This window comes from Apodemus sylvaticus, chromosome 20, assembly GCF_947179515.1.
Source record: "Apodemus sylvaticus chromosome 20, mApoSyl1.1, whole genome shotgun sequence".
NCBI lineage: Eukaryota > Metazoa > Chordata > Mammalia > Rodentia > Muridae > Apodemus > Apodemus sylvaticus.
The window spans coordinates 50,686,814-50,710,406 of NC_067491.1; the positions used below are offsets into that span (position 1 = coordinate 50,686,814).

Here is a 23,593-nt window from a genome sequence, read left to right on the forward strand (position 1 = left end):
CAATACACGGGGTTTTCTGAAGCAACTAGGCTTCACCAATAGCCTCTCATAGGCTCTCTTCATGGTGCCAAGCCTCAAATCCTTTGTGTGACCCCTTCAGTCCTGGGCCATTAACTGCACTGAGGCTGCACCTCCACCAATGGCCTTCTATGGCCTCTCACAGCGCCAAGCTTAACTGCTCATGACCCCTTATCTTCAAAACCAGTATCACCAAGATGACTCTTAAAGCCCACATGCGACACCCTACTCCAATAGGGCCACACCTTCTAATAGTGCCACTCCCTGGGCTGAGCATATAGAAAGCATCACACTTTGCTTAGCTAGCTTTCTTATATACCCCAGGAATGCCCGTCTAAGGGCAGTACTGCTCACAGTGGGCTGGGCCCTCCAACATCAATTAGCACTCAAGAAAATACCCATGTCATGTCTACAAGACCGTCTTCCCAGTTTGCTCAAAGGGCCCATGTGATTGGCTAAATTAAGCATCAGTCTTTTAGGATACCTTTCAAATGAAAATAACCAAGACATGCAGTGTTCTGGAAAAATAAATATGCCAAACACTGATGATACAAGGTTACTCTTTCCTGCTTCTTTTCTTTCTCTTCTTCCTGTCTGTAAGATGAATGCGTCACTTGGATCTTCGTGTGACTGTATGCTACAAACCCGAAGACCATGAGTCACCTGCACTCTAAAGAAAGCCAGAGTAGAGAGCTAGAAAGAGTTGGTGTTCCGGTGTCATAGCTGAGCTTGGTACCAGCCTGGGGGACCTGCAGATGGACAAATCCCATCCTGGACTACTTCTCTGTTGTAACCAGTGTGCTAAGCATGTCAGCTAAGAGAGCTGATCTCATGACAAGAATGAAGGCTGCCTAGAACAGGTGTGGACAGGGGTACTATGGCTGGAACTGATGGTTTCAGGGATGGTTTGCCCACAGCATCTGGTGGCCAAGATCCCATGGAGACATTTGTCACTGCAACTGAGGAGGTTGACATTGGCAGAATCATTCTAATGGATGTCAGCGCTGCCAAAACAGGTACAAGAGAAGGAGACCAGGTGACACTGAGCCAGTTCTTCCCCAGGGGCCAGTGACAGGGCGGATGATGGCAGATGGAGCTACACCAATGATTCTCAACCAGTGGATTACGACCCTTTGAAGACTTGCAGTGACTTTTCCACAGGGGTCCCATATCAGAAACCCTGCCCACCATATATTTACATTTTGACTCATAACAGTAGCAAAATGACAGTTACTAAGTAGCAACAAAAGTGATTTCATGGTTGGGGTCACCACAACATGAGGACCATACTGAAAGGTCCCAGCATTAGGAAGGCTGAGAGTCATGGACTATGGGGAGGGAGGTTGAGTATAGTTGAGCACAGGGGACACATTTCAAAGGAACTTAGAGTTGTTCACGGTTCTCTTCCTTTCATATTTTATTATTTTGAAATATGTATTATTTACTTGCAATGCTGGAACTTGGACCTACGTTGACCTTCCTAATGCTTCAGCCCTTCGATACAAGTTCCTCACGTTGTGATGACCACCCCAGGCATAAAATTATTTCATTGCCGTTTCAAGACTGTAATTTTGCTACTGTTAGGAATTCTAATGGAAATACCTGTGCTTTTCGATGATCTGAGGTGAACCTTTGCAGGAGGATGGTTTAACCTCCAAAGGGGTTGGCATCCCCAGGTTGAGAACCGATGGGCTAGCGTGCACTACAAGGGCTCTACCACAGAGCTGCCACCACAGCTCTCCCCTCAAGGTTTTTGCCTTGAGACAGGCTCACACAGTTGCCTTAGCCAACATCAGCCAAGCAGCTGACATGACAGGTTTATACAGCACTGAGGAAGGACAGGTTCCTGACCTCAAGACTCTGGGGTCTGAGGGATGAGGAGGGAAAAAATTCTTCTGGAGGCCATGGGCTCGGAGGCATCCTCAGGGAACAGCCAGGTCTCCTGTGAGAAGGGAGGTGGGAGAGATTTCGAGAGAAGTCTGCTGGGGACAGATGGAGCTCCAGAACCCCAGCGAGGGACTTGGAGGGATGAGATCAGCTTCACAGCAGCCTGAGGAGAAGTTCGTGTGGGCGAGGTAGCCAGGATGTCTGGAAAGGCCTGGCTTCTGGTGGTTCTGGGGCGGCAGGTGCCATCCATCTCTGGGTTGAGGCTCTGGATCGAGGACTGGTCTCAGCTGGGTTGTATGCAGAGACGGTGCAGATCTCCCAGGAGCTCAGTGTCTTAGGCACTTCATAGCAGAGAAGTTATCTCAGAGGACAAGTCTCATGGGACTTCTTTTATATTGGCTTATTTTCTTGAGACAAGTTACTTGGATTTAAGGGGTTTCGTGCTGTGCAATCTTAGGCAAGTTACCCTCTGTGCCTCATGTGTAATGCTGGTATAAATATGGTGCCTGTTTCCCAGGATTATTCTGATAATTAAATATAATTCATTTAAACACTTTAACCCATGGCATATTCATAGTGATGCTCAATAAACCTTAGCCCATCATTAGTGTTACTTTTATTCCCTTAAACAAGGCAGAATAATAAATAGATCAATTGTTATCCGTCTTTCCCTTTCTGACGATAAGACTATGCCTTCAAAGCTTATAACGACAGATGGTAATTTTTAACTCAGGTCTCTAGATTCCCTGGGGAATCATGAGTTCTCCAGGCTGCCCAGTACAACCCAGTCAGCTACATCTATCACTTACTGTGGGACCACTAGTTGAGATTACTCGCAAGGCAAGTCAGGAGCCCACAAATCCAGCACTAGGGAGTACGCATGCATACAGGTGAGGCAAGCCTCTGGCTGTCCCGCTGTCCGGCTGTCCGGCTGTCCGGCTATCCGGCTGTCCGGGCCCTGTGTCATACCGTGCCTACCTTCTTCTGACGGAGGTAAATCAGTCACCATACCCCAGAGTCCAAGTAGGGCCAGAAGCCAGGGTGTCGGAATGGAAGGAGGTTAGAAACTGTGTGAATCACTACCACCCGTTGATATCACGCCTGTAATGATATGGACAGGGCAGGGTTGGTAAGCGCAGGGCTGCTGGGACCAAAGCATCGGAGCAGAGACCACCAGAGGACCCCACACACATCTTTGCTTCCATGCCGCACAGTAAACCTCCCCAGAGGCCTCAGTAGCCGCCAGTGCTACACAAAATCTGTCCATTTGTGTCTTCTTGGGAGCTAATGTCAACCATCCCTTTCCTTTAGCCACGGCATCCCCCTCTCTGGCAACCGGCTCCTCTCTTCCTGCCGCCACTGTGTGGTCATCGTGATCCCAAAATGCACTGCGAGCCCCGGATGCTCGAAACGTCTGCAAGATCCGTTTCTTTGCACAGCCTTCAAAAGAAAGCATCTCCCATCACCCCTTCCTGGGTTCCCATGGGCCTTTGCCTCTGTCCCAGGCCTGGTTCACTCAGCTTCCGGTGTGGTCCTCATTTTCTCCAGGTTTATCCCTCCACAGTCTCTTAGCTTCTATTCCTTCTCCCTCCACCGCCTTTCTGTGCTGTGCTCCAGAGGATAGGACGGGAGTCATCATAGCCATTCCGACTGCCCAGGCTGGGCGTACTGATTGCCAATTGCCCTCTCTAAGGAGGGGACAGCAAGGCGCGCTCTCTGGTGTAGTGGGGGTTAAATGAGGTAGTGCTGCTGAGGTCTGTGGCAGTGGTGCCTATCAGTACTCAAAGGAGCTGTTTTATTAAAGGATAGCAAACTTTCAGGAAGCCACGCAAGCTGCGGCTCTGTTTCCTATATATATGTACCAGGTCAGCCCCTGGATAGCAACCTTTACATGTTTGTTGTTGTTGTTTTGTTTTGTTGTTGTTTTTATCTGACTTGCACTGAAGATAATACCATTTTTAAGCTCCGGTGTCACCTCCTGAGTGATAGTCTTTGATGTTTGTTCATTCCGTCATATATCAGGCATGCCTCACAACCCAATCAGCAATCCACCCTTCGCTCCGATGTAAGCTCAGAGAACCTCTCTCCTCTCAGGCTAAGCAGGGCAGGAATGAGGAGGAGGGGCCCTGTTGCCAGCCTCAGTCCCGTTTGTCAGACACCAGCAGGGAAGCGGCTCACTGCTCCTCTATCTCCTGGTCCTTCGCTCTCACCCTTGCTTTGTGAGGGCAGCCCCTTCTAACACACACACACACACACACACACACACACACACACACACACACACACACCTAATGAGTATAATGCTAGCAACTTCTGCATAACATTCTCACCTGCTTCTACAGATCACCCCTGTCCCACAGGTTCGGTGGTCAAGAACTCCCCAGGGAACCCCAAGCACTCTGGGTGGTAGCCACTCTCCTCCGAGGAGACAGGATCCTCACTGTCACCTGATGCACCCCGCGGAGCTCTGTTTTCCGTGCACTCTGGCATTTAGTCCACGGGCCAGTGAGGCTTCCGGAAAAAGACTCAGCCATTGATTTCTCGCTTCGAACTCACGGGAGTTTGAGGAGATATTATTCATCCCCTTCGGCTGCTACAGCTTTCATCCACAGTCAGAGGGAGGCTGGTGGCGGAGGGCTCCCGGGCATGAGATAGTGGTGTGCGAGACCCACTAGACACACCAGGGTTGGAACTCAACAGCAGTTTGAGCAAGAAGGAGCAATTACACACAGAGGCCTGGCAGGGCCTGGGGAGAGCAACGGGGAGAAACGTCGTTACCCCCATTTCACAGATGACGCCCAAAAAAGATGAAGGAATCTGCAGAGCCGGGATTCGAACCCAGTTCAATCTTCTGCCCGACACTGGAGCGCTGCCCCTTCCCCGAGTCTCGTGACCTTAACTCGGCACGTGCTGGCCCCTTACCCCCTCCCACCATTGTCCCACTCGGCGCGGCTCGGGGGGCTATCCCGGAGGTGGGCAGGCCTGGGGTCGCAGGCCAGAGCGCACCCGGCTCGGCGGGAGGGACCGGGGCGATCCGCCCCTGCGCCGCTGGCGCTGCCTCTGTCCATGGTCAAAGCAGCGGGGTAATCCGCCTTTCTCTTCCGCCCGCCGAGCCCATTCATATTCTAATCACAGCGCGGCCGGCCCGCGAGCGGCCACTTTCCCGGGGCCACGGGAGCCCCCCCTCCAACCCCACTTTCCACTTACGGTCCACAGGCCCCGGCCCCCTCCCCCTCCCGCACTTTCAACCGCGCCGGGGAGGGGTCCCTGGGAAAGCCGCGTCCCCAGCTCGGACGCTGGGGCTTCTCACCAACTCCGCGGCTGGGTGTGGGGGACCGAGAGGGTGGCGGAGTGGGGGGGGGGGGGAGCGAGCCGGAGGACATGGGAAGAGAGGGAGGGGCCCGGACGCAGACAGACTGACATACAGGGTTATGGGAAGAGGCGCGGGGGTGGGGGGTGAGGGTCCCAGAGACCCAGGGGGACACAGAACTCGGGAGAGACAAAGAGAGTCGCAGCCAAGGGAGAAACGGAGAGCGGGCCACGCAGACTTGGAGAGACCCGTAGGGCGAGAGGCAAGGAGTCCAAAGTTCTGGAGGGCGCAAGTCAGCCCCACAACCCCTCGCTGCCAAGAGTCCTTCTTGTCCCTCACACTGGCGATGGGAACCCAAGGCTTCAGTTTCCCCTTCCTCAACGTCTACTCCCACGCACGTCCGCGGATCTGCGTGGAAGAAACTCAAGACATAACCCCCCTCTGCATTGCTCCCAGGCCCCTACTCGAAATCTAACTCAAGGCGAAAACGGGTCGTGTCTCCAGGGGAGAGAAATAAAGGAGTCCGGCCCACTCGTGGCCTCACAGGAGACTCCGAGGGCCCGGGTACCCCTGCACCCCCCCTTCATGGCTGCACCGCGCGGGGCCCGGGCGCGGGAGGACTGGAGGGGGGGGGCAGATCTAAGCCAATTTTGATTTCGCCTATAATGAGTGCCGGGCTAAGGCTGGAGAAGGCCTCTGGAACTTTAAATAAGAAAAACGTTGCTAATGCTATAATAGAAGGGGGAAGTCGGAGGGCTGGGATTGCGTCGCTCGGAGCCCCCCTTTTCGGAGGCGGCTTTTCTTATTCAAAACAGGCCCACAATGGGCTTCACAGTGCGCCTCGCCACGGCCCCATCTGACGAGCGGCCATTCATCAGGCCCGCTGGCCTATCAATGACATTGCTCCCATCGGGGCTCCTATAAAATGATGGTTTTTCCCATGAAACATCCGCAAACATTTTGACGGGTTTGGCTTTGCCCGACTGGATTACTGAGTGTCCCCTCGCTCGCTCGCTCGCTCGCTCGCTCCCTCTGCTTCCTTTCCTCGCTTCTTCGCCTCTTTTCTTTCCTCTGGTTCTTTCTTTTCCCCTTTTATCCTTTTGCCCTCTCACCCACCGTCTCCCCCCGCCCCCCGCTATCCCTCCCTTTCTTGCTCTTTCCTTCCCTTCCTCCCTGGGCATCTCTAGCACAGGGGATCCCCAAATATCAGGACTTTTGGGGGGCGTCTGTGCTGTCCATGGGAAGAGCATGCATTGTGGGTTACTGGAGGAACCCGACATGGATTCCACAGGTTAGTTCTGGTGGGACTTGGGGGGAGACATTGGGGAGGGAAGGAGAAGGGACAGGGCGTGCGCGGGGGTTGGGGGGGGTGCGCACTTCAGAAAGAGTTGCAAAGAGTTCAGGCGGGGCAGCCTGACAGTGGGATCCCAGGAGAGGAGGAGAGCGTGCAGAAGTTTTCGGGTCCAGCGCTAAGTGTGTAAGTGGATGCATGGATGTGTGAGTGTAAATGCGTGTGTGCGCGTGCGCGCACGCTGAGGAGCGCGCTTTCACTTGGACATAAAGTTGCATAAAGATGCTCGCTGGCTCGCGGCGAGCTCGAGGTGTTTATGCTACTTGCAAGAGCTTTGCGAGCCAGCCGCCCCCCCACCCCCGCCCGGGCCCCGCGGCGGCTCCTGGCTTTGGGCAGGGTAGTGGCATGCTTAGGATCTGGGGTGAGGGCCCCGGAACGCTCCAAAGGCAGGGGAGGGCGACTGCGGACCGCGTCTCACCGCGCCCTGGAGGCTCTTGCTACTGGAATCGCGCTGCAGGGAGGGAGGGAGTGGCGGCGGCGAACCCGGTGGTCCTGGGGCATTCGTAGCTTCGGGCTATGAGAGATGGGCGCCCAGGATTGTAAGCCTCCCGGCCGTGAAGACACAACCCGCTAGCCTCTCCATAGCGAGGCTGTAACCTTGCAAACGGTGGGGGGAGCAGAATGCAGAACATCAGAAGAGGCCTGGCGTTGAGTTTGTGAACCGGCCTGCACTTTGAGGGCTGCGTGGTGGACGTCAGGCATTAGGGTCGCCAGGGTTCACAACATAAACGGGGAAGACACGGAATCTCTTTCAACGAAAATTCTCAGCATCTTCTCCAGGCCACCCATCCGTCAACTTCTACGGCTAGCATCTTTGAAAACCCGCCGCACTTGAAATTCTGTTACTTTTCCTATGTCCTTTCCAGGTAGAGGTTCTCAAAAAAAAAAAAAAACTTTACCCCTCCCTTAGACCCAGTCTCTCCACCAGGGCGCTCCCATCCCTGCTGGGCCGCAGCCTTGGCGTTTGGGGCGGCGGTATGAGGACGGCCTGGGTGTAGGAAGAACAGCTTGACTGAAATCTGAGAGAATGTGAGGGCATTGCAGCCCGAGCAACAAGTGCTGCGGGCCTCAGCTGTGCCCTGACACACATTAACTTACTTGCAAATAACATCACAGACAGCTCTGCCCCCACTCCACCCACCCCTAGGCATGTCCTAAAAAAGATTAAGCTATCTAGATATCTTCCCAGACATCGTTCTTCCGTACTGGGAGGAAGGTTCCAGGCCTCTTTTGGCCTGCATAGCAGACCTGGTGGCGGAGACCTCCGGCCCATGAGTATCTGCCGCATTCTAGGGTACTTTTTTTTTCCTGTCTCCGGTATAGTCAAGACCTCACGCTTTCCCGGGTGTCTGTGAACCCCCTGAGCTAATGGAAGCCTGAGCTTCTAAAGTCCTGCTTAGTTAGCAAGCGGGGCGAGCACCCGCGGAGGCTGGAGTCTTCTCTGGAGAGCGGCATCCGGCTCAGGCCCCGTTGGGGTCTTCTCCAGACACTAACAATCCTGACTCTGAAGAGCGAAGGGCCTTTGCTTCAATATTCTTTTAACTCAAGGAAACCCTCCTTAGAGTCACGGCTCTAAAAGTGAATGGATTTAACCAGATTAAGCCCATTTGTACAGAATTAGTGGTCGAGTATTTTTTCAAGGGGTCGGTCTGTACACGGTATCGGGGGGGCCTTGCTCAGACCCCAAAGCTGGCATGTCCTAGATGAGATATTATTAGGTGCTAGAGTCCTTTGGGTGTTTGGTGGGGGTTCCTTAGAATTGTGGGCACTTTCTATTTTTAATCGCGGTTTATCTGGTGGTTGTGTGAGCCCGGGCCACTTTCCATTCCAACTGCAAACACCCCAAATGGGTTATGGAACCCCAGCGGTTCCCTTGGCTGCTCTCTCATACCTAAGATACAGATTCCTAGATCACACTCCTGAACTCAAAATCAAAAGTTTTGGTTTAACGGCACCAATTGAGAAGTCACTCCAGGCGCACCAGGTGACATTTCACATGCAAAACTCCGGACAAGCGAAGTGCCTAGGTCCGATCCAGGAGCCTCCCTTCCAGAGAATTAATCCAATTAGTCTTTCTTCTGGGTTTCCCTTGTTATGTAAAAGGTTCACCCCCCACCCCCAAGCCTGCAGAGCCCAGCGCTCCACTGGGCAGTTCGATTTTATTCCCTTGGCGTAAGGTTGCGCTCGAGTAGAAACGCGAAATCAGTGATTTCATTCTTAACCGGCTCAAACAACGGACTCACAGCAGTGGCTGAAGCGAAGTCCCGGGCATCCACGTTCAGAGGGACCGGGAAGTCAGAGCAACAGTGTCTGTCTCTTACAAGAAGAAAAAAAAAATCCCCGCAAAGTGCCTCCGGCATGGGAGAAGGGTTTTGCTGGGGCCCGTTGCTCTAGTGGCCTGCTTTGGGCTCACTTCAGCGTGACCTGCTGAAACTCACCCTTTGTTCCGCGCATCGAGCTGGTAATATATTCCTTGAGTTTTTCCAAAATACACTACAAGTGTGGGGTCCAGACAATGGCCCCGTCGGGGGAGGCCCAGGAGCCGGCGCGCGCCTCCTGGGTCCTCGGCTCTCTGGTTTCTCAACGCGACAAAGCAAAGCCCCTCGAAGATGGGACTCCGGCGGCTTCGCCGAGCTCCGCCGGGCTGCAAAGGCAGCGGGCGCGCTCAGGAGCCATCGACGTGCGGGTCCCCCCCACCCCGGGACTGAGCTTAACAGTCGGCGACAACACCCACGACCCACCCTGCCCCAAAGTGGGTGCTCAGACCCGTTTGGCTCTCCCTCTCTACGAGGGCCGCTGGCCGGTGGCTACCTGTTTGTGTCCATCCGATTCTAATTCCGTCTCCTCTACTCAGAGCAGCGCTGTTCAGGCGCTCTTTAATCTATTTTGAGAATGAGCGAGGAAAAGTGGACAGAGTTTTTGATTACCGGGAAGTTGTGTAAAGTTAGGCTGAGACGCGTCCGAGGACCATTTCTTGTTAAACGGGATAGCTCCTTAGAGAGGTGCATTGTGGCGCTCCAACTGGAAGTTTCTAACTCTATCCCAGTTTTCACCCTGCCACCCCCCACCCCATCCCATCTCCAGAGCTCACAGCTGAGGCATCAAAGATTCTCCAATCGGATCTGAAGCCGGGGGTTTGGGGGGGGGGGAGCACTGGTAAGAGGAGACGTTGCTCTGCGGGCAAGAGTGACCTGGCATTAGGTCCAGACCAGTTTCATGGGCCCTAAGGTGAGACGTCCTGGGGCCTTAGGTTTCTGCTCACGGGGTAGAGAGGCCCCAGAGGGGAACAGGCCTGGAACCTCCTGTCTCTTCCCCAAGGCTGCGAAAATAGAAGTAGGCTCCTCCTGCAGCCCTGAGAGTTAGTCTGTGGATTAGAGCAGGAAGCAGCAAGAGACGAGAGCCTTTAGCCTACTCTGAACCGGCCTTACACAATCAGTCGTTCCTGATTGTGTGTGTGTGTGTGGGGGGGGGCAGAGAGGTGGACATGCGTGGTACTGCCCTTGCCACCTGCTAAGTATCTGAGCTTGGCTGCAGGGTCAAGCGAGTGTCGCGTGCTCTCCTGGTTCCAGAGACCCGGGATGGCAGTCTTGGGCCACGCGGCCCCCAGTCCACGGGCCTGACTCCACCAGGCTGCGGGCTCGCGATTCTGCAAGGCGGGCCCCGGAGAGCGCACTTTTCCCTGTGAGGTACCCAGACACCCGGAAAAGTTAGCACGCCGGCGGTTCAGGCTGGAGATCTGAACAGCCGCCGCCCCCACCCCACCCCCTAGCCCCAGCGCGTCGCCATGGAGACTGCTGGAAGTTGGTGGTGGAAAACAGACGCGGCGCAAAGCAAAATATTATGAGTGCAGTTGGGGTGACTTCAGGGGGCGGGGGACCCGAGGGCATGAGCGGGAGCCAGGGGCGGACAACAAAGAGCCGAGAGCAAGGAGGGAGAGGAGTTTGTTTGGGGCCTCCCCGGCAGGCAGGCAGGCGCTGTGTGAGTGCTGGACCGTCCTGCTTCCCAGAGCGGCCAAGATCTCTAATTTCTTTCCAGTAGCTACACCTTCTCTCATCCGGCGGCTTGTGCACCCTTGCCCCCACCCTGCCTCTCCGGGTTCTCTTCCAGCGTCCCTTCTGGTCCTGAGTGAGGCGCCAGCTGTACGGCTGCCTCCCCAAGAGCCACAAGCTAGTCAGCGTGAAAGGTTCTAGCTTTTCTTCCCCACGACCCTGTGGGTCGCCCAGGAGGAATTTTCTCACCCCTCTCCTCAAATGGGATCTGGAAAAGTGGCCGGTTAGGTGCTTGACCAGACATCTTTCTGGTGGAGAGGGTATCATGTCTGACAGCCCTCATGGGGCTCAACCACTTGTAACTCAAACTTTAAGTCGACCAAGCCCTTCCCAGACTGTGTGCCGCTGCCTGTGAAAAGACGGGTGGACAGGTTAGACTGAAATTTTCCAACAAGTTAGACTGGGCCCTCTTCCGGGTTTGGCTTTACTGGGGGGTCCACGAAGCAATATGCAAGACTGTTTTGTTAGCAATGTCTGAACTCTGTCATACGGTGACTGTCTCCCCAAACCAGTAATATTCTAAAACACATGGGGGGGGGTCACTTGAGAATTTAATAGTGAAGCACCTTGAATAACCCGTTTTTAAAAGATCCTGAATTTCCTTTCTCAATGTCAGTCTAAGGTGCATTCTTACCTCTTCCCCCTAATGCTCTTCCTCCTAAAAGGGTTTACAGAAGGCTACTAGATTTTATGGGAGCAGTGTTCATTGTCAATTGAGGCTTCTAGATGCTGACTGCAGTATCAGAGGGCCTGGCATATGCTGGCGAGTAACACGTCAGTGTTCCAAAACGCACCATCAAAGGACAACTTATAATTCCTTTCTTGCATCTCACAATTCCATGACACTTTGGGCAAGATAGCCCTTCCCATTTGTTTGAGACTGTTGACTCATCCGTAAGGATGAAGCAGATATTTTAAAAAGTCTGCATTTGAGTCTGGCACACATGTGTATTTCCAGCACTCTGGAGGCACAGACAAGAGGATGGTCATGAGTTTGAGGCCAGCCTGCCTGGGCTAAATAGCAATGACTCAGTCACCTGGGGATGCTTACAAGAACCGTCTCAAAAGAGAAACGGAATGGCGGTGTTCTAGGCTGATATTGTCCGGCACGGCAGCATACCTGTGTCCAGTGTCTGATGGCACACACAGCACGTGATGCCTGCCAGGTTCCTTTGTAGAGTAGCTTCAGGGACCTAAGTCCTCACAAGTTCTGACTGTAGGAGGCGGGGAAACCTGGCCGTCCTTTCTGTTCCCTGCGCTGGAAGGCTGTGGTTCTAGGATAAGCTAATGTGTTGGCCAGGCTGTTACTGACAAAGCTGAGATCCAAGTGATGACATCACAAACCAGAATTCTGGGAAGGCAGAGCTTCAGTTCCCCAGGTCCCTGACTACTGCCCACCCCTACATGTTCTACCGATCTCTTGGGACTCTCTTCGGCTGCCCCTCTAGGGGTCCCGAAACACTTCAGGATGGAAAAGGTGAGAGAACCCCCCCATCCCCCCATCCTTGGAGACCTGCAGTTTGGTGAGGGTTTCTGTGAGAGAATAAACTCAAAGACTATTATTGGGAGGTATAAGGTATAAGGTAAAGGAATCCTTTGGGTTTCATTCCATCTCACTCAGTGGGGTGTCGGACCTCCCGGGGACATCAGAGCCACAACCCAGCTGTCAAGGATCTCAGAGTGTAAGTTTCAAGAGAAAACGTCAATGCATTGAGACTTGCAAGCCCTACAACGCACTGTAAGGGTTCCCTTAGAACTCAGAAGCCAGGGTGATATGTCAAATGGCAGTGGTGTCAACCCTATAACAGGTGTGTCACCATTAGCTATTAAAACCTTACTCTGCGAAGTCCCCCTGTGGGATGACACAGGGTTTGAGCTCGCCTGAGGTGAGATTACTGCTGTTGGTAGCAGTAATAGGAAGGTCGGAAGTAAGGGAACATTGCTCCTCTGCTAGACCGCCATCTTGGTCAGCCTCTAATATAGTTCTACACCAGAACGACAGGCTAAGATCTGGCTTTTAGGTGGATCTGACGCACTTTTGGTGGGAGAAAAGTGGGTGTCTGAGCATGGAGAATTACGGGCTGCTCTGTAGAAGTGTGTGGTCTGCGTGGAAGAGGAGTTTAGATAGTAACAATGGCTGTACGATGGTGGTGGAACTTTGACCCCAAACCTAAGACAATCTTGCGTTCACTCATTAATTCATTCAAGAAAATGAATTCACTTCTATACCTTTAATGTGACCTAAAAACAGTCACTTTGTGGGTTGTGCTGTGATTTTTACCCTTGCCTTCCTCAGTCTCTAAAGGAGGTGGAAAAAAATACATCATTGTAGAGGAAACAGCTGATGCCAGGAATTCAGGTCCTGAGAGATCTGAGGATGATTAGAGAAGTGTTCTGTACACCCTGCTGAGAGCCCACCAGAATTTTCTGGTTCTGGTTCTGGGAGTGAGCCACCCCTGCACCCCTGCTCCTCACATCTCGGTTTTCCTCTACAGTCTGCTCCACACTTGTTTAAAGACTAAACCATTTTATTCTTGGCCTCCTGGAGGCAGTGAGTCTAGTCTTTCTCTCAAAGTGCTTTCACCACATGAAGAAAAGATTGTGTTCTTTTGCCCTTCCTGCAGTATTTGTGTGCGTGTGAAGCGTCACCAAGTGTGTGTGTGTATGTGTGTGTGTGTATGTGTGTGTGTGTGTGTGTGTGTGTCTATGTGTGTGTGTGTACCAGTGCAAGGGAGGCCTGGAAGAGGGCTTCAAGTGTACTGGTCTGTCACCAGCGTACTTCCTGGAGACTGGACCTCTCACTGAATCTCCATCCAGGCTAGCAGCTCACAAGCTCTGGGGCCCTCCTGTCTCCACCTTGTACAGCATTGGGGTGACAAACTCATGGGTGGCCGCAGCTGTCTTTTTTTGTTGTTGTTGTAAGTATAAAATAGAGTTTGTTAAGGGCATGGGGAGAGGAGTTGAGAGGGTAGTAGAGGCATAGAAAGGCAGATATATATATATATATATATATATATATAGAGAGAGAGAGAGAGAGAGAGAGAGCGGCCATGAGCACATGGGGGGAGGGGCAGGGGTGCGGGGCGGGGCAGAAGGGAATGGAGGAGGGGAGAGCAAGAGAGCAAAAGAGGAGCAAGAGAGCCACCGCTCTTTTTGCATAAACTTTGGGGATTTGAACTCAGGTCCTCGTACTTACACAGTAAACACCTTCTGAGCCATCTTCCCACCTTACACACAGAGAGATCATAAAAAGCAGAAAAGAATGAAGTGAAACCTTTTGCTTTCACCCGAATTTGGCCCAAATTTAGGCGACTAGATCGCATCAGCCTGTGCTAGCAAATCAGGTATTTGCGTCATGTGTGTGCCTGGTGCCTGTGAGGTCAGAAGATTCTGTCAGATCTCTGAAAGCGGACTTAGAGGCAGTTGTGAGCCACTGTATGGGTGCAGGGAATCGAACCTGGGTCCTCTGTGAGAGCAGCCAGTGCTCTTAACTGAGGAGCTGTTTCTCCAGACACAAGAGCATGAGTTCTTTAAGCTGAGTGCCTGGGCTCTAATTCTGTGGTTACTTAATCCTCAACAAAACCCAAAACCGTAATCTGCCTGTGTATACAACCAATATTCATTGAGCAAAGAATCTAGGGACATTGGTTTGTATTGTGCTTGTTTTAATTTAAAGAGACAAGGACGTAGTGTTTTCGGTTCCTGTCTTCTAACCACCCAGTTGTGCTAATGTTCGGCATTGTTTAGATGTAGCCAGAGACTGCTGAATATAGCAGATATTTACTGAAAATGAATAAAGAATTACCACTGCATAAGCACAGAGACCCTCAAGTGGGAAGCATGCAGCATCTGTCCATACAAGTGGCTGGCTCTTTGAGCTGACTTTGGACAAGGTTATTCAAATGAGGATTAATTAGTAACTACTAATTACATCTCCAAGCCCGGGTCTGATTTTGAGGCACAAATGCCATCTTGTTGAGAAAATTATGTCAATGAATTTGTTTTTGAGTTTTGCAGATGCTTCTGTAAAGTCATTGTGTGTCACATTAGGAAGAAGAAGTGTTTTTTTTGGATGCGACATGTATAGAATTTATAATTTTAAAAGCCATCATGGGTGACTCTTTTGAGTTCCATGTTGTCAGGACAATTAGTCTTAATGTAGGGTGTCCATGCACTCAGCCTATCCTCAGCTAATGTGCTAATCTAAATGTTCAGGAGGAACAGAGTTCCCTTTGCAGCACTTAGGATTTTATAGTCTTTCCAGAACTGGACACATGTTATGAATTCACACTTAACTAATGATGGAGTCGAGTGATTAAACACTTCCCCAGGCTTACAATGCAGTGTTCAGTTCTTCGGGCAATAGTCTAAGTTAGTGGGCCCTCAATGTGATCCTTTTGTGAGGCAAATGACCCTTTGACAGGGGTCACCAAAGACCATCAGGAAACATAGATATTTACACTACAATTTATAACAGTAGCAAAATCACAGCCATGAAGTAGCAATAAAATAATTTTATGGTTGGGATTACTATAACATGAGGAGCTGTATTAAAGGGTCGAAACATTAGGAAGGCTGAAAACTACTAGAATGTTTACATAAAGTTCTCTGTTTCACACAAAACAACAACAACAAAAAAACCCCAACAAGATCATTTTGTGTTGTCCTTAGGCGATGAGTAAGTATTTGGGGTAATATTTGTTTCTAAGAATTTTGCCGCCTTACTTGCTGAGTCTTTTGTCAAAATACAAAAACCCATTTCTCTGTGAGGCATGATTTGGCGTCATAGAACATACATACACCTGTCTGGGAAAGCCCCGGGAGTCTTCAGGAAGGACTGTGGAGGGCTTGGAGCCCATAGTTGAAACACCAAACCCTGGAGAACCTCAAGGATGTTTCTAGAGGGCCAAGGGGCTGCTGTGGGAGGGACCCTCATGTTCCTGAACTTTCGTTTTCAACACCTAGGGCAGAATTGTGGAGTTGCTTGTTGTTTGGGTAGGGGGAATTCGTACAAATGCCAGGCTTTTAGATTAAAGAAGAAGAAAGGAGGAGAAAGAAGAGTAGGAAAGGAAGGAAGGAAGAAAGGAAGGAAGGGAGAGAGGGAGGGGGGGAGGGACGGACGGACGGAGGGAGGGAAGGAAAGCTTTCCTCTAATCAAGGTTCCATTTTAAGTCTGAAAACTTTGCTGCGAATGGATAACGGTTGTTGTTCTTCACTGGGCCCCTCAGGTCCCAGGCTGCAGGGCTGTCCCATCCCCGATGCCCCCTCCCCCCGCGGGCACAGGTGAGGGATATTGTGCACGAGGAGAGCTCCTGTGTGCATCTAGGAAGCCCAGGCAGCATGTGCTACACTTGCAGGGGAGAGCTCAGACCAGGCAGGACCCTTGGTTTGAAGCAGCCTGTGGGGTCTGGGGTCTATTCAGTGTTCCTGGTACTGAGATTCCTAAAAAGAAAGGAAGGCTCTGTGTGAGGAAGGATGGGTGAAAGGAAGAAGGGAAATGGAGGGGGAGGGAATCAGGGAGGGAGGGAGCTTGAGAGGCAGGAAGGCAACTAGATGATTGCAAGGTGACTAGTTATTTTCACAATGGTCAGTTTCCTCTTATTCAGGTGAGCCTTTTTTTTTTTTTTCAAATTAGACGGTGGGTCAAAAAAATTTTTTTCCCAACAGTATGGAAAGTACTTATGCATGGTACCTCATTTAGTGATCATACGGATCGCGTGGCATTGTGCATCCCCATTTCACAGACGCGGAAGCTGAGGATCAGAGGATCTGGGTAGCACACTTAGTCCTAATCACCACTCTCCAGACAGTATCTGAACACGACTTTCCTGATTCCAGAGGTGGGCTGCCTCCTTTACCTACCAAAACCTATGAACGGAAGGAAGGAAGATGCCAATGGGCACATTCTTGCGCCGCACACCCCTCAATAAAGAGCCTTTGGAAATCAAGTCTGCCCAAGTCCTGGTGGGAGAAGGTAGTTCAGGCTGCAGTTCTTTGGGGTGCACTGTGGTGGATACGGTGACCTGGTGCTGGCAGCGAGCAGCTGGCTGGGGGTGCTCTCACGTGGTCCCTCCTGCAGGGACAACCTAGCACACAGTGCACCTTGTATCTCAGATCATTCTGGGAGCATCTGAGTTTAAGTCAGCACTCACCGCTGGGTGGGTAGCGACCTGTCTGCCAGTTGCCTTGGTGAATCTGACATCTTACATAGGCCATCCAGAGCACCACCCTTCTTCATGCTGTGGAAGAGGTTCAGTATAAAAACCTTGCTGTTAAAATACCGGTTAAGTGTGCAATCCCAGAACAGGCATCAGCTTTTCATACCTTAGAGGGTGACATCTAGTTTCATGGGCAGAGGCTGGGCGGGGCTGCTAAAGTGCCCATTCCCCAGGAGATTGTCAGAAAAACTGAAGGAGCCCACAAAGGACCCTCACAGAACTTGGCACACCGTCATAACAAATCAACAGGGTCACTTACCATTTCCTGGTAGTCTTGTGATGATTTCCAAGACACTCCCTCCCCCCAACCCCCAGGGCTGTACAGAAGCAAACAGAAGTTTTAGAATCTATTTTTGTTGTTGTTATTGTGGTTTTGTTTTCCTCCTGTGGATCTGTCTGTAATCTGTCTATGTGTGTTCTGGGTCCTGGACTCTGGGTTTTTTTGGGGAAGCGCAGCTAGTGTTTCATTTGAATCAGACTACCTGAATACCAGTTAAAACACCTGTCAGCAGGAGAGGGGCTGCTGGTTGCCCAGCGTCCTCGTTCTGTCCCATGGTCCTTCAGCCACACACTAGTCTGAAGAGAAGTTACTGCCTTGTGGGCCTTGACTTGTAGCATTATCTCTTGATCTGCATGCTTTCTCCAGGGCTTACTGTTACCTGTGCTGAGCACAGGAATGGCCCCTGCTGGAGTGTTTGGCACACAGTCAGAGCCAACAGGCATTTACTTGACACAGATATCTGCCCTCAATATCTCAAGGTCAGGGCATTTCCGCTTTCATTCTGAGAAGCTTGACTTGAGTCCTCATGGAAACAAGTTCCAGAGACATAAACAGCAGATGAACCCCTACTTTCTTGAGCACCTACTATGTGCCAGGCAGGCTGCTGAGGCTAATTCATTTCTTCCTTTCCCTTCCTGGTCTTCTTGTGGGTCTCCTATCCTGTTCAGGGAGGGCATGATCATTTCTTAAGGAGCCCAGAAGATTTTCTTCTAGCCCTTGTAATAACCTCAGCGCAGATGGTTTTCACAGGAGGGAGACTGAGGTCTAGGAAATTCAGTAGATACCTGTAGACACAGAGTTTACCTCATCAACTGTAAGGGAGGGCTTAGAAATGGTGTTTTCCTGGTTTTGAAGGCCCTGTCCTTTTCAGAATCTCCAGTGATCTAGTGTCAAGGACCCAACAAAGGGTTAGTTCATCTGGGCATGCCTGAAGATCACGGTAGAGAAACACTTTCTATGCCTGGTTTACCTAATTCTCCCTCACGCACACCTCAGAAGGGTTTTGGTATATCATGCCCATTTTGCAGATGAAGAAACTAAGTTTCAAGGATGTTGTTTGGTGGTCTACCTAGGGTCACAGAGTAAGAAAGTCTGACTTGAACTTAGGAGTTTGGTTCCATGGTCCATGATCTTAACTGCTACATTGTCACTATACTGGCTGGTTTTGTGTATCAACTTGACACAAGCTAGAGTCATCAGAGAGGAAGGAGCCCAGACAGAGGAAATGCTTCCATGAGACCCAGCTATAAGGCATTTTCTCAGTTAGTGATCAAGGAGGGAGGGCCCAGTCCATTGTGGGTGGGGCAGTCCCTGGGCTGGGTTCTATAAGAGAGCAGGCTGAGCAAGCCAGAGGGAGCAAGCCAGTAAGCAGCATCCCTCCATGGCCTCTACATCAGCTCCTCCCTCCAGGTTCCTGCCCTGCTAGAGTTCCTGCCCTGACTTCCTCCAACAAGGAATGGGTGATGTGGAAGTGTGAGTCAAATAAGCCCTTTCCTTCCCAACTCGTTTTTTGGTCAGGGTATTTTGTCACAGTAATAAGAACAGAGAGAGAGAGAGAGAGAGAGAGAGAGAGAGAGAGAGAAGGAAATGGGGAAGAGAGGGAAGAAGGAAGGAAGAAGGAGAAGAAGAGGAAGGTAGACAGAATGAGTACTGTCTAAAATACTGGAAATTGTTACAGCAATTCCGTTGTTTTGTTCTAGAACTTGTGCAGAGCCAGCGCTGTCCAAAGCTCTTGCATTTGTTCTTTTAATCCATATGATATAGGCAGAGCAGTGTTTTCCTCGAGGGGACACCGAGGTAAGTTCATTTGCCTCCAGTTCTTCAACCAGGCAGGAAGCTTAGAATTCCTCTGTAGCCCTCTCCTGGGCATAGGAGGTGTCTTCAAAAATGACACTGTAGAAAGAAGAGCGTTAGGCACTCACGCCGGGCATGAACTTTGAATGGAAAATGGTGACCCAGGGATGGAGCTGGGGACCAGAGCTACAGGGGAGAGGGTGCTCCACCATGCTGGAATGTACAGAGGGAGGAGAAAGGACAGCTTCCCTGGGGACACAAATCCCATCCGTGCACACACGGATGGAGTCTGGGTAATAAGGAAGATACTCTACTGGTAGTTTCTAGAAAGGACGATACTGTGGGCAGGTAGGGTTCTCTTTCTAGCATTAAAAAGAAACATGGCTTCAGGCAGGGGGTGGCAGCACACGCTTTAAAACTCAGCACCTGGGAGGCAGAGGCAGGCAGATCTCTCTGAATTCAAGGCCAACCTGATCTATAGAGTGAGTTCCTGGACAGCCAGGGCTACACAGAGGAACCTGGTCTCTAAAAAACAAACAAACTAACTAACAAACAAACAACAACAGCAACAACAACAAAAAAAAAACCCCAAGCAACAAAAACAAGACATCTATGGTAGATGAGCAGGTAGGAAGGAATCATTTCCTACAGAGAATCTGTTTGTTGGTAGACTGTCTCCAGGCATCTTTGCCAGTTGGTAACTGAATAATCACCACTTGGACATTGTGGGAAAGGAAGAGGTTTCCTTATGAATCCTTGCACTCAATTACTGAATTGATGAATCTCTCTGGAATTTCCAGAATTGTTCTGGAAATTTCCTGAAATGGAAGCAAGCAGAGTGCATGACTGTTGTTTGGTTACCAAGAGCCAGGCTCAGATCTGGCCCAGGGCCATGCTGGTCACATGACAAGGTCACATGACTACGGGCAGGCCAATGATGGAATGACTATGTTGATAAGGCGTTACATCCAGAGTTCACGTCCTGGTAGACTGTTCTCCCTTCCACTTGGGGTTCCCCGCATCTGGCAGGGAGCATGAATTAGTGGCAGATACGGACCCCAATCCCAGACTTAAAACAAACATTTTTTAAAAACAGGTTCTTTTCTTGTCTTACCCAGCCCTTCCTGCCTTTCTTACCACATCTGTCCTGGAGCAGCTGCCTGTGGACTTCTTACGGCAGAGGGTGGTGAAGAATGATCTAGCACAGAATTGTACACTTAAAACGTTATGAGGGCTTTTTATTTTCAGTTTTATTTGGGAGGGGTAGTTAAAAAACGACTGCACAGTTGTTGAGAGTAAAACGTAGATGACATCCTGTCTTAACATCAAAAGGTTGGACATGCCTGACTGACTAGCGGGGCTGGCTTCCTGCATGGGCTCTGTGAAGTCTCAGTTTGCCTTAAAGCTTCTCACTACTGAAAGTGTCCAGTGTAGACACAGTGCCTGTTACAGAAATCCTTCTCTACAACGCCTCTTTCTGCTAGTCTCCCTTCTAGGGTGGTGCTTAAGGCAGCACCAGATAGAGATGCCCACAGGTGCTTTGCCTGTCTCCCACTCCATTGAAAAGCACTCAAAAGTTTCCCAACCAGCTACTGAGCAAAAGCCAGACTCCTTAGCCAGCACTGGTTCCACAGTCAGGCTTGGATGTGTGCACTAGGATTGGATGTGTGCACCAGGCTTGGATATGTGCACCAGGCTTGGATGTGTGCACCAGGCTTGGATGTGTGCACCAGGCTTGGATGTGTGCACCAGGCTTGGATGTGTGCACCAGGCTTGGATGTGTGCACCAGGCTTGGATGTGTGTGTCAGGCTTGGATGTGTGCACCAGGCTTGGATGTGTGTGTCAGGCTTGGATGTGTGCACCAGGCTTGGATGTGTGCATCAGGCTTGTTTGTGTATGCCAGGCTTGGATGTGTGCACCAGGCTTGGATGTGTGCACCAGGCTTGGATGTGTGTACCAGGCTTGGATGTGTGCACCAGGCTTGGATGTGTGCACCAGGCTTGGATGTGTGCACCAGGCTTGGATGTGTGCACCAGGCTTGGATGTGTGCACCAGGCTTGGATGTGTGCACCAGGCTTGGATGTGTGCAGGCCCCACAGCATCCTAGAGTGCCTGAGAGGGCAGGCACTGTACCTAGGGGCAGAAAGGCTGCCAAGGGGCCTGTTAATTTTTCAAACTACATTTTATTTAGTGTGTGTGTGTGTGTGTGTGTGTGTGTGTGAGCGCACAGGCACATGTGTGTTTGGACACGTGTCAAGTTCAGATGTCTAAAGAGGACCACTTTCCCTCTCTTTGTTTTCTCTTACAGAAAATAGATTCCTTTCTCACATAACATAGTCTAATTACAGTTTTCTCTCCCTCTATTCCTCCCAGTCCCTCCCCCACCTCCCTCCTCTCCCATCCAGATCCACTTCCTTTCTACCTCTCATCAGAAAAGAACAGGCTTCTGAGAGATAATAAAAGATAGCAAGTGAAAACAGAAACTGTTGCATTGAGTTGGACCAAACTAACAGAAAGAAAAGAGCCCAAGAGAAGGCAGAAGCATCCAAGACCCACTTGATCCCCCACACTCAGGAATCCCATAAAAGCACTAACCTGGAGGCCATACTGCATACCCAGAGGACCTGGTGCAGACCCGTGCAGGCCCTGTGCTTCCTGCTTCAGTCTCTGCGAAGCCCTAGGAGCTTGCTCATGTTGACATAGAGGGTCTCTTTCTCTTGGTGTGTCCTCCATCCCCTCTATCTCTTACACTTTTCCTGCCTCCTCTTCCGTGGGTTCCCTGATCTCTAAGGGGAGGGATTTGATGGTGGCATCCCACTTAAGGACTGAGTGTTCCAAGGTCTCTTATTCTCTGCATCACGTCTGGCTGTGGCTCTCTGTATTTCTTACCAAGGGCTGCAGGAAGGAACATCTCTGATGACGGCTGAGCCGGGCACAGCTGACCTACAATTATAGCAGAATGTCACCAGGAGTAATTTTATTTTATATATATATATATATATATATATATATATATATATATATATATATATATATATATATATATTTAAGACCAGTACTATTTGGTTTTTACCCTAGGTTCCCAGACTATCTAGTCTTTGGTCATTGATCACCCGTGCGGTCTTGGATAGGGGTTCTGTCTCGTGGCATGGGCCTTAAGTACGATCAGATCTTGGTTGGTTGCTCCCCAGCGTTGTATCTCCACTGCACTAGCGTATCTTGCAGGACAGATTGTAGACCAAAGGTTTGATGGCTTGGCCGGTGTGTTTACATTTCTCTTTCGGTAGCGTGCAAAGTGCCTTTCCATATCAGAGATGCTACAGTGGAGGGGTGGAGGCCCTATGTCCACGTCAGCTTGGCTTCTCCGTGTTCAATGAGTTGTGTAGGTGTTGCCTTCAGCCTTGAGGCTTTGCCGTCTATTTGGGGAAAGTAACCTATTTTCTAGCCCACAGCCTAGATTATCTGGGGATTCACATGGAACCCCCTTAGCTCACAACTCAATTAGGTGTAACACAATCCCAGTGTTGGAAGCTTTAGTGACAAGAATTGGCCAGTTAGGACTCAGCCTCCTCCACATTTTGGTGATTTCATTTAGATCACCTTTATATGTCCATATATCTTAGGAAGTTTCTACTACTCTATTAGATTTTCAAACTATCCTTCAAATGCCCCTCAGTTCTAGCTGTATCTCTCTGGATTCCCTCCCTTAAACCTCTGTCTACCCCCTACTTAAGACCCCCCATTTCCGCCCTGCCAATCCATTCATAATTACCTATTCCATTTCCATTTCTATCCGTCCCTTCTTTCCTCTGTGCCTAACCTCTGTGGTCTATAGCTGTCACTGGATCATCACTGACTTCAAGGCTAATATCCACATAATAAGCAAGTGCATACTGTATTTGTCTTTCTGACTCTGTGACACCTTACTCAAGATGATTTTTCTAATCTCATGCATTGCCTGCAAATTTTATGATGCCATTTTATTTAACAGTGGAGTAATGTTGTATTGTGTGAGTCTACCATGTTTTCTTTATCCATTCTTCTATGGAGGGGCATCTAGGTTGTTTCCTGCTTCTATTGTGAATAGAGCAGCAATAAACATGGTAGGGCGGCGTCTCTGTGGCAGTATGAAGCATCCTTTGGGTACATGCCCAGGAGTGGTATAGCTGCTTGGCGAGGTGGATCAATTCCCAAATTCTTGAGGAGCCGCCACGCTGTCTTCCACAGTGGTTGGACACATTTACATTTCCACCAGCAATGGATGAGTGTTTCCCTAACTCCACATCAGAGGACACATTTCAAGAGTTAGTTTTGTCTGCCATGTTTGTCTTGGGGACTGAACAGGGGTCCTCTGTCCTTATCTATGTCCATGGCCTAACCTGTCAGTTTCTGAAGTGTTACTCTTCCCTGCCTCAGGGACTGTGTACATTTCGTTCCTCCTGCCAGGGACCCATGCCTTCTTCCCTCTTTGCCGTGTTCACACCTGTCAACTCCTTAGCTGTCACTTTCATATCACTTCCTCTTAAGATTCTTGACTCCCAAAAGAAGCCAGTTTTTTTTCTTCCCCCGTAGCACATTTTATTGTGTGATTATACATAACTGAGCTAAAAACTCCAGCCTTCCACGAAGATATTGTGTCTAGTCTATGGCTGTCACCAGGCACATGATACTTTACAAAGAGCTGG

The 23,593-nt window shown here is 50.4% G+C and overlaps 1 pseudogene; it reads right to left on the reverse strand.

Annotated features, from left to right (window-relative positions):
• LOC127670543 (transforming acidic coiled-coil-containing protein 3-like) overlaps positions 1-4,973 on the reverse strand; it is a 27,241-nt pseudogene extending 22,268 nt beyond the window's left edge.
• Between the last annotated feature and the right edge of the window lie 18,620 nt (positions 4,974-23,593).